Below are 10,307 nucleotides of genomic sequence, written 5' to 3' on the forward strand. Positions count from 1 at the left end.
TAGCGATACCTTATCCCATATTCCATCCTTGCCAAGACATCCATTTATTTCAGTTGAGTGGGGGGCTTTTTCTAGACAAAGCTCTGCATATTTAAAACATGGATGACAGACATTCAGAAGGCACAGCTTTTTCTTAGCACTGGCCTGTACTGATAGGGCACTCAGCACCAGATTATTTTTTTCTTCCTCACATAATCATTTATGGGTCCAAACTTGTAACAGGGATGGGCACTGTGTGGTCCTCTAGCTTCTATTAAGTTGTAATTATCCGATGTAGCCAGGATAGATAATGATGTGGGATGGTGGGGACTGTATTCCAGCAATATGTGGAGGACTCCAAATGGCCCATCTTGTTCTAACAGGGAAGAGGAGGAAACTCTTTCTCTTTGGAAGTGTTCACATCACCATGTTTTAAAATTAGGCTTGCATCTCTTTTTTTTTCCTAGTCATGTTTTCCCCCATTAGCTTTGCTTGTTGAATTTCTGCCTCCCATACAGCTGTTAAAAATATAGCATGTGTTTTAATGTTCCTGGAATAAAGAGATCATTGAATTGCTCTGGTTGCCCTTTCCAAAAAGGGTTGAAACATTTTACCAATTCTTTCAACCATGCCTTTAAAGCACCCTAACTTGCAGCAGGAATGAGACTAATATGACCATATAGATATTGATGGTGAACAAATCCCATCTACCCTAGGCCAACATAGACAATGGTGAAGAATGCCGGGGATTTCAGTCCAACATCATCTAGGGAGGTACATGATTCCTCCACTGATCTACAGACACAAACAAATGGTAATAACTGTGGTGTGAAAAGCTTCACCTGCTGATTTCTGCAGCCCAGAAAGCACAAAAACAGGCTAGGTTATTATTTTGTTCCAATGGTAAAACTTCTTCAAATTGGGGAAATACTATTACTGGCTAGAAACACATTTCTATGTGAACACCTTCCACCCACAGATAAAATAAGGTGAGGTAAAAGGGAACATTTGAAGACCATTGCAAGAGACTTATCTTAATATCATCTGGTTTTGTAAGCCCGCTGGCAGGTGTTTTCCTCCCATATAACCTAATGCTGCTGGGGCATAGCATTTCTGCTAAGGGTGATTCAATATTGCTGCCATTTAATGATACATAAATCACACTATAATTTCTATTTTGTTTGATCCTGAACTGTTTACTTGACCTGGGATTTTCAGTTGTTTGTTCATGTTAGTTGTTGAATTATTGAACAGTACAATTTCCTGGCGTCTGTGCTTATATTTGCACAGCTTTTCAGATTATTAACATTGATAATACTGTGCTAACCATGTCTTTTTTATGTGCCTGCACATTTTGTTTTCTATCATGTATAATATAATTGATGTCTAGCATAAATGATACTGTTTTACGTGTAATAACACCTTGCAGTACCAACCCAACACATTATGCTGTCTTAGGTAGAGCAGCAAATGTCCCTTTCCATGAGTCAAAAGGTATAGTAACCTCAGCTTGTCAGATTATTTTAGTATCAAATGCAGTAGGTACCATCCTACTACTAAAATATATATTCACAATACATTAAATAGCAATTTGCTTCTCTTTCATGACACCCAAGATCTGCAGCCTAAGGCAACCATCTCACTGTGCCTATCACAGGGCTGGCTTGGTCTTCTTATGTTCTTATATGCCAAAAGGAGAACCAGACTTGCTTCTCACTTTGTGTACCTTCCCCATCATAGTTACCACTATGGCCAAGGAATTGTAATGCATTTTTGTACTAGCTACTCTGACAGATAGAAGCTCCTTTCTTGCGTCAGAAAATAATGAGTTTTTCCTTTCCTCCAGCCTCATGCTGAGAATTCTACCAAAGGCTGTATTGTTAGAAACAGACTTATCAGACACCAGGTCCTCTTGAATTAAGTGGAAAATTACTTCTACACCACTATCGAATAATGTAGAAAGCCTATTTCTAACATTCTGTCACATTTCTAGCATATGAAAAGTGTCAACTGGATATGGCAGGAGCAATATGTGAGTCACTTTTATCCAGGATCATCCCATGCTGCTGCAGTCATGTTCAAAGACCCCAGTCACTATGTATGATAGTGCATATCCCTTCCTAGAACTCAATCACAGATATGGTGGGGGTTCATCCTTACTTTGTAGACAGAAATGTGAATGCCCACAGGGAAGACTATTTTGAAGACTATAACTCCCACAATCTTCCCACCAGCATGGCCAATGGTAATCTTTCTGAGCTAGTCCTTACCACCCAGTCCTCACTGTAGATCCTCACAGATCTGCATATATGAGCAGGCTCTGGTGCTTATCTCCTTGGCGTGAACATTTCAACAGATCATTTCGGCACACCAAGTTGCTCTTCAAGCCAGAAAAACAGGCCAAGCTCCTTTGATTTTGTTAGATGGCAATCTTATAATGGGAGGACCACAGCCCTGCATAAAATTATTAGTCAGTGTTGGAGTATATGTGTGGGGGTAGATTTTGCCTGCTCTCTTTGCCGCAACTTTTATATGAGGATCAAATCTTATGAACAAAGGTTAGACAGTGAAGTGTATACAGTTATAGGCTTGGTTCAGAAGATCTGATCAATGTATGAAGCCATGTCAAAACTATAAAAACAATCAGGTGGAGCCCATCCATTTTCTACATTTGCAGTGTGTCACAAAATATTCTCCTGCAACTAGCAAATTCATCTCTATTCCATCAACTTCTCCACACATGGAAACATATCCACTTCACCTGTCAAGCTGATTCTGCAGGGAAGAGAGCATTACTATGGGTCTGGCCTGTCCCCAGAAGCATATCCTTGGTATGAGAGGGCATCTGTAGACCTACCTCAAAAGGAATAATTTTTAAGAGAGCCCTTCACAATTCCTCAAAATGACACCAACCTTCCCAAAGACCCTTGTACTCCCTGAGTGTGGAGGAGTGGCCTCCCACAATTGGGACACTGACACTGATTCATGAAGTCCTTCTCCACTAATCTTTCTTCCTCTTTCAACTTCTCCAGGTAAACAACCTTGACTTCAAGGGAACAAACATATTCCCTGAAGCTCATCAGGAGCTTCTGTCTAGCAAGTAAAGTACCTTGCATGTGACTCAGTGCAATAAAATGGATGGTTACCGTACCTATGCTGGTTTTCTACCTGTCAAGCTGGTTTTTGAAATTCTTAATTGGTTTGTTTAACTGAAAAATGAAGTTACTAGCAGCTGAGAGACGTGTCCTTTCTGTATCATCAAATTGCTAAACATCTTTAACTTTGTATGCTCCCCCCTCCCAATAGTTTAGTGACTGGGGTAGCGATACTTCATCAGTGGGCCTGCAGTGAGCTGGATTGCCTCCAAAGCCTGTCCTATTTTTATAGCTCTGATAACTTTCCCTCAACTGCAGGGTGCTATAGCTGCTGGTTTGCATTAACCTCTAGTGTGGAAACTAGATGTGTTGAGCTCCCTGGGGACAGAGGTTTTTTTTTATCAAGGAAGAAGATAATACCCAAAGGCATTAAGGTAATAACAGCTTTATTTTCACTTCCTTTTTAAAAATAATTCCCAGTGAGGACTTTGCTTTCCCTCCTCCACAGCCTCTGTACCTTGATTTGTCATTGAGGCTGCAATCTAGTATATGCACACCTGGAAATAAGTCCCCCAAAACTGAAGGGAGTACATGCACATGTATAGGTTTGGATTGTTTGTCTAGTATCCAACTTGAAACAATGGCCAAGAAGGTGGCAATGTGAAAGCAGACCATGATGATAAATGTGATCTGTTCTCCAGCAACTGATATTATTATAAACTTAGGAGATAGACTGCCTGAGGGTTCCACTTCACCATCATAACATGTAGTTACATGCATTATAACTGCATGCAGTTAATGCAGTCACTTACAATAGTAGTTAATGCAATCACATGCATTAGTAGGGTTATTCTCCAAATAAATGTGATCAATGAGGCACTTTTATAAGTAAGATCTTTCAAGAACATAGTGTTTTTTTTATACTAGTCTCCATTATCACCTCTGTGAATTCTAGGAATTCTTGTGAATACTATGATTAGATTTGTCACATCCTAATGGGTGGTGGGTTTGAGTATTGGACTAGTACTCCAGGAAACCAGGTTCAAATGCCCCCACTGAATCATGTAAACGAACTGGGTGATTTTGGGCAAGTCACATGCTCTCAGCGTCGGAGGAAGCCAAAAAAGCCCTATGATAGGTAACATTCTGTCACATTTCTAGCATATGGAAAGTGTCAACTGGATATAGCAGGACCAATATGTGAGTCACTTTTATCCAGGATCATCCCATGCTGCTGCAGTCATGTTCAAAGACCCCAGTCACTATGTATGATGGTGGCTATTCCTTCCTAGAACTCAATCAGTGCATATGGAAAATCAAAGTCAATTGGCAAGCACATTAACAATAACAGCAACAACAACTGGATATATATATCAACTCACATACATTCCTTTTATGTCTTTCCAGATGTTACTGGACTACAGCTCCTGTAATTATTGTTCATTGCCCTTGCTGTCAAGAACTGATGAAAGCTAGAGTTCAACAAGATCTGGAGGGACACAAGTGCTTCACCCTAATGCACAGAAATCAGTAATTTATGATTTCCTGCATTCTATTTTTTGTTACAGATTTGAGGCAAAAACACAGATCAATCCAAAGTTCATAGAATTCTATGGTTGTCATCTGTAGCCCTTTCATCTCTCATTAAAATTAGCTAGAGCAGAGCACATAGTGCAACATTAATCATAACAGCAATAATGTTTGTTTTGCTTGTTTTCTTCATTTAGTCCATTTCCAGAATAAATGGACTTTAAGGGCGAACATATAAATGACTCACTGTCTTTCTTATAAAACCTCTGAGAAGTGCTAAAGCCAGTTGTTCAGTCTGTCACTGCCATTCCATACATGCTGTGAAAAGCAAACCAAGTAAAACTAGACTAAAATCTGCATGGAAATTTCCTTAAAAGGATGATGTTGCTTTAAGAACAACTAGATGGGAGGTGATACTAGCACTCTGCTCAAATAGTTACCTGTTTGTACTCTTATGTCAACTATTTCCCGATCCCTGCGGTGCTAGAAATGATTAGTTTCCCTAGCTTTTTGACAGCTGTATTAAACAGGTAGAATGCAGATCCTTTTAAAGAGGGTGGGGTAAGTTTTCTACTTCAGGTTGAGAGCCCTGAATGGAAACCTACGAGGAGTAATTCAAGTTCAAATCAACAGCATTTGGAAGGAAAAGGGTTTTATAGAAAGCAGGTAAGACCTGAAAGACCAGACTTGTAAATTATACTCTGTCTGCCAAGCCTGGTAAGTGGTTTCTTTTTACTACCAATGTGAGAACCAAATTGAGATGTGAGGGAAGGAAGGGAGCTTTACCTTTTCCAAAATCAGAGCTTTAGAAGAAACATATCACAAATATGACCAAGAATAGAACTCCTGTGCTTCTAATAATAACACAGTAGATAGAAGTGTGTAGGTGCAGCTTAGGCTAAGCAAACTTGTTCCTACTGAAGATCCCACTTCTACAAAACAGCTACTAGAAGAAAGAAAAGTTTCTCTTGCTCTCAATCTCAACCCCCTAAGTGTGTGAATAATTCACTTTTTAAAAAATAGTAATTTATGGTAAACCTATCAAAATTAATCTACTATTCTTCACCCTTATTCTTAAAAGATGATCTCCTTTCCTAATGTTGCATTGCAAACATATTAATTTAGATGGTATTGATGGTGCAGTCCAGTGACCATGCATGTGAGATGTGAACTGGAAAGATCCTGGGTAGAAATTTCTCATTTTCCGCCATCCTTAGGCAAGCAACTAATTCTGCTACGCTTTGCTTCATCTGCAAGATGGAGATAAAAATATATATCTACCTCAAGGACTACTTTCCATTATAAGGGACAGTGTATAAAATATGTTATGTGAAGTGAAGCGACAGGCATAGAATGCTTTCAATACATGATATTTGCCGTAATTATAAATATTGATGTTATTCACTGGCTGGAATTTATTTTTATTTTTACATGATTGTTAACAACAAGTGGGTTACACTTCTGGGTTAGAATGCTGTTGGTGTTGAGGAATCCATTATAGGAATCCATTATACCTATATGTAGTTCACCTTTTTTGTGCATTGTATAGCAGTAGTGAGGCCAAGGCCAAGAAAGCTGTTTTGTTGGCATGCATCTATACTATAGAAATGATGCGATATGATATCACTTTAAGTGCTGTGGAACTATCCTATGGAATCTTGGGATTTGTAATTTTACAAGGTCTTTAACCTTCTCTGCCAAAGAATGTTGGTGCTTCATAAAAGTACAAATTCCAGGATTCTATAGTATGGACCCATGACAGTTAAAGTCGTGTTAAACTGCATTTTTTCTACTGTGTAGATGTACCCATACCAGCCTGAGAGGAAGCTTCTAGCTCCCTAGTTCTCTTCCGTGTCTGGCTTCTGTGTAAGACAGACACTTTTTGAAGACAGTCTTCACAGAGCATCTTTATCTCTGAGGATCTACCTAGAACCCAAGTAATAAAAGTTCACCGCCTTGACTCCTCTGCCACCATACACATATCCTTTTTTATTCCTGCCGCTACAATGGCCTGCATCTCCACCACCTGTTCAGACTCATCCATGCCAGACAACAGAATCTTGACTCTCGCATTTCAAATATTATAATGTTTTCCTTAAAAATCATTTCTGTGCCTGAAGCTCTTTAGAACAAGTACACAAAAGGGTCTGTATAGAGGTATAGCTATGGGGCTGGGATCAAAATGAAGTTGATGTTCTTCCCCAAATGAAATGTCCCTTCACTTCCCAAATTTCTAACACTGTGGTGATTTAAAACTTCACTTGTCGAGCATTTAGAAACAGAATTTATGTATCCAAAGAAAAGAGGCAGACAATGTTACTGAGGCAATGGAACACAGCAAATATAAGAGTATAGGTATGAATAATTTTTACAGTATCGTTCTCTGCAATGCTAGAAGTTTGTGGCTGAAGGAAAATTTCATTGGGGAGGAAGCAGAATGCTTATGGGGGGAGCAATGCCCTCATTTCACCCACCCCCATTAGCTATGCCCCTGTTTCCATATATCACCCCATCCCAAAAGAAACTGTCAATTTTGTTAGTGTTATCTTTTGGGGATTTAAATTATAGGTATTTAATTCTGAATAGTCAAGGTCACCTCATACAACAGGGTAAGCAGCCATTCAGCATTCGTCTTTTAATTTCTTTACAGTAGTAATAGGTAGCATGTTTAAAAAGTGGATTTCCCTTCTCTTTGTCCGTGTAGAGGGCACAAACAGGGTTTCTGATTACTGTTAGTAAATGTGGAATCAAACTGAGACAATTATTCCAAATACTGTAGACTAAAACCAGAATGTGTTTTTGAGATTTTGGAAGAAAAATGTCACTCCATCCAAATGTCTGCTGCCAGATTTAATGCATCTGATCAGCCAAATGCAAGAGGCAAGGGAGTACATAATCACAACTGGATTATGCTTTTCCCATCACTCTGCTATCCCAGGCTTTAACAAAACTGCTGCTTAGAGACAGGATGATCCCTGACCAATCTAAACTGGACTGCAAATGATTAGCAGGAGGGAAGTTTAGAAGTACTAGGAGGCCATGTCAGAAAAATAAAAAGGAAATGCTTTCCTTTTGAGGCAGAAGCCAGTAGAAGCAGTTGGGGTATGTCTCAACTACTCATAGACCATGAAAGGGGTCCTGGCCCTATATAACTATACCAGTAAACAGGGGACAAGTGTTCAGTTAAGGTGTAAAGACCACCGTGTGTTTCAATAGACTGTAATAAATAATTATCAGGTTGTTTGAAGATCACCAAGTATGAAAACCACCAAGCACTACTATTTCCTATATGCAAAATGTGGATGAAGAGTACTTTTTTGGGGGAAATATTATTGTATTACTTTTGTGATTTTGTTGCATGACAATATTTTTAGCACCATGCTTGTATTAGTGGTAAAAGTACATTATGTTTTAATACTAATTGTATTATATGACCTTCAGAGCTATTACATTTAAGTGTCTACATTATTATACATTCAAATATTTGTTTACATTCTTTTTTAAAAAGCTATTTCCAATCTCCATGTAAGAGAAGGAGATGCATGGGAAAAAATGTTGATTGAAATTTCACCTAGAATGCCCAGAAACAAAGTGTTCAGAAATGCATTAGTACATGCATAGTAATACTAACCTTGCACTGACACCATGTACAGCAAAATTCGTCAGTATTTTTCTGTCTTGGGGAAAATTTTATTTAACATATTCAAATATTTTGAATATGCATTAAAGAGTGCTTTATCACAAGCACAGCTGTTTCCACAAACATGGGTTCTCACTCATGTACTTTTTCCTGATAGGGTTACATGGTACATCTATACTGTTGAAATAATGCAGTTTGACACCACATTTAAATGCTGTATCCTATGGAATCCTGGAATTTGCAGTTTTACGAGGCTTCTCGACCAAACAGTGCTGGTGCCTTACAAAACTATAAATCCATCCATTATGTAGGATGGAGCCAAGGTAGTTAAAATGGTGTCAAACTGCATTATTTATTCAGTGTAGATACACCTCCATTCTCCTTTGAGGGGTGCAAGGTCTGTAATTACTAAGATATTCACCCAAGAAGGAAGCAGAGGGAAATATTTTATACCTCGGGATTACCTTTATTTGAATATGGAGACGAACTGTACAAAGCCTGATTTCTATCTGTTTTAAAAGTCATGAAAAGAAGCTGTAGTGTTTCTCCAGAGGACTGCCAAGTTCTCAGCCAGCCACCCTTTAGGAGCTACAGGTCTAGGTTTAACCATCCAATATAGTTTGGTGGTCAAACCTATATGCATTGAACGGTTTTCAAAAAATCTGTTCTCTTCTACTGCCCCATTGCTGCCAATTATAAATCCTGTGTCCTTATTTTTTTTTAGGGTTTCATTTTTTGCCCTACTCTTCCTCTAAGAAACTCAGGATTCTGTACACAACCACTTCCTTTTAGGAATCAATAGTTCTTTGCTGCATGGGTGAATTGGCAGGTGGCTCCCAGGTCCCCGGGGCAGTGAATCCATTCCTGGTTTTTGCCAGGCTTTAACTGAGTCCTAGCCTTAAAATAGGTTCAGCACCCTGGATAGCTCCTTTAAAGCTTCAGGGGATTGATCATCCTCTGACATAGGAGCCATCAGCTGCTATCTGTGCAGGTTTAGCAGGCTGGCAACCCTTGGGTCCTCTTCATTTCCCAAATCATAATGTCAGAATCACTGTAGCCTTGCTGAAAGCCATCAAAGTGCAGCAAACTCTTGGATCCATGAGTCTTCTTGTATTTTATATAGGAGACCCTAGATGACCATTGCTCTGAGGGCTGATCTATATGTTACATTAAATAAGTATATGTACTTCCTTATGTGAGTTCTTCCTTTAAGGGAAAAAAATACAGCTGTAGTGTCCCGTCCCCCCCCCCCCGCCTTTCGATTTGGGTCAGAGTTGAGACATAACCAGGGGAGATGGGTCACCCATCTGCACAGTGGCCACAATGAAATCCTCATACAAACATCCTAGCAAAACATTCACTGAGTATAATGTGTAGTATGGCCCTGAATTTCTAGGAGGAATGGGTGATTTATGAGGCAAAATACTTCTGCCCCCCACAGCACTGTTTCGAGAAGAAATACGTAGCTTCTGGGGGGGGGGGGGGGGGCAACTAACCTGGAGAAGGCAGTGAAAGCAGAGAGACAGAATGTCTCCTAATCTGTGTTGCCAATTTCTGGGGAATTCTGTGGAATTTAATCTCTTTCTGTTAAATTTCCATGTTTTCAAATTTTCCTGGGAGTTTCAGGGGATTTTGAAAAATTTAGGTCTTCAAAATTCTCTTTGACTTTCCCGGGGATTTTGAAATTCCCGCCCAAACATACCTTCCCTGTCCCGGAAGTCCTGCCTCCATGAGGCCTTCCAATACTGCCTTATGGCACCCCTCCCACAAGTCATGCCCCTTGAGGCCTTCCCCATACTGCCTTGCAGCCCCCCATCCCAAAAGTCCCGCCCCCTTATGGGTAATTTGGGGGAATTCCAGGGAATCTGGGGAACCAATCCAGGGAATATTATGAGAGTAATTGGCAACACTGCTTTTAACACACACACACACACACACACACACACACACACACACACACTGAATTACCAAATATAAAAATTCTACCCAAATAAGCCATTACTCTATAGTACCAAAACATTCAGCCGGGCTACTTAAAACATTTTCCTGCCTGAGGCACAGTA

This window comes from Sceloporus undulatus, chromosome 3 (genome assembly GCF_019175285.1).
Source record: "Sceloporus undulatus isolate JIND9_A2432 ecotype Alabama chromosome 3, SceUnd_v1.1, whole genome shotgun sequence".
Lineage (NCBI taxonomy): Eukaryota > Metazoa > Chordata > Lepidosauria > Squamata > Phrynosomatidae > Sceloporus > Sceloporus undulatus.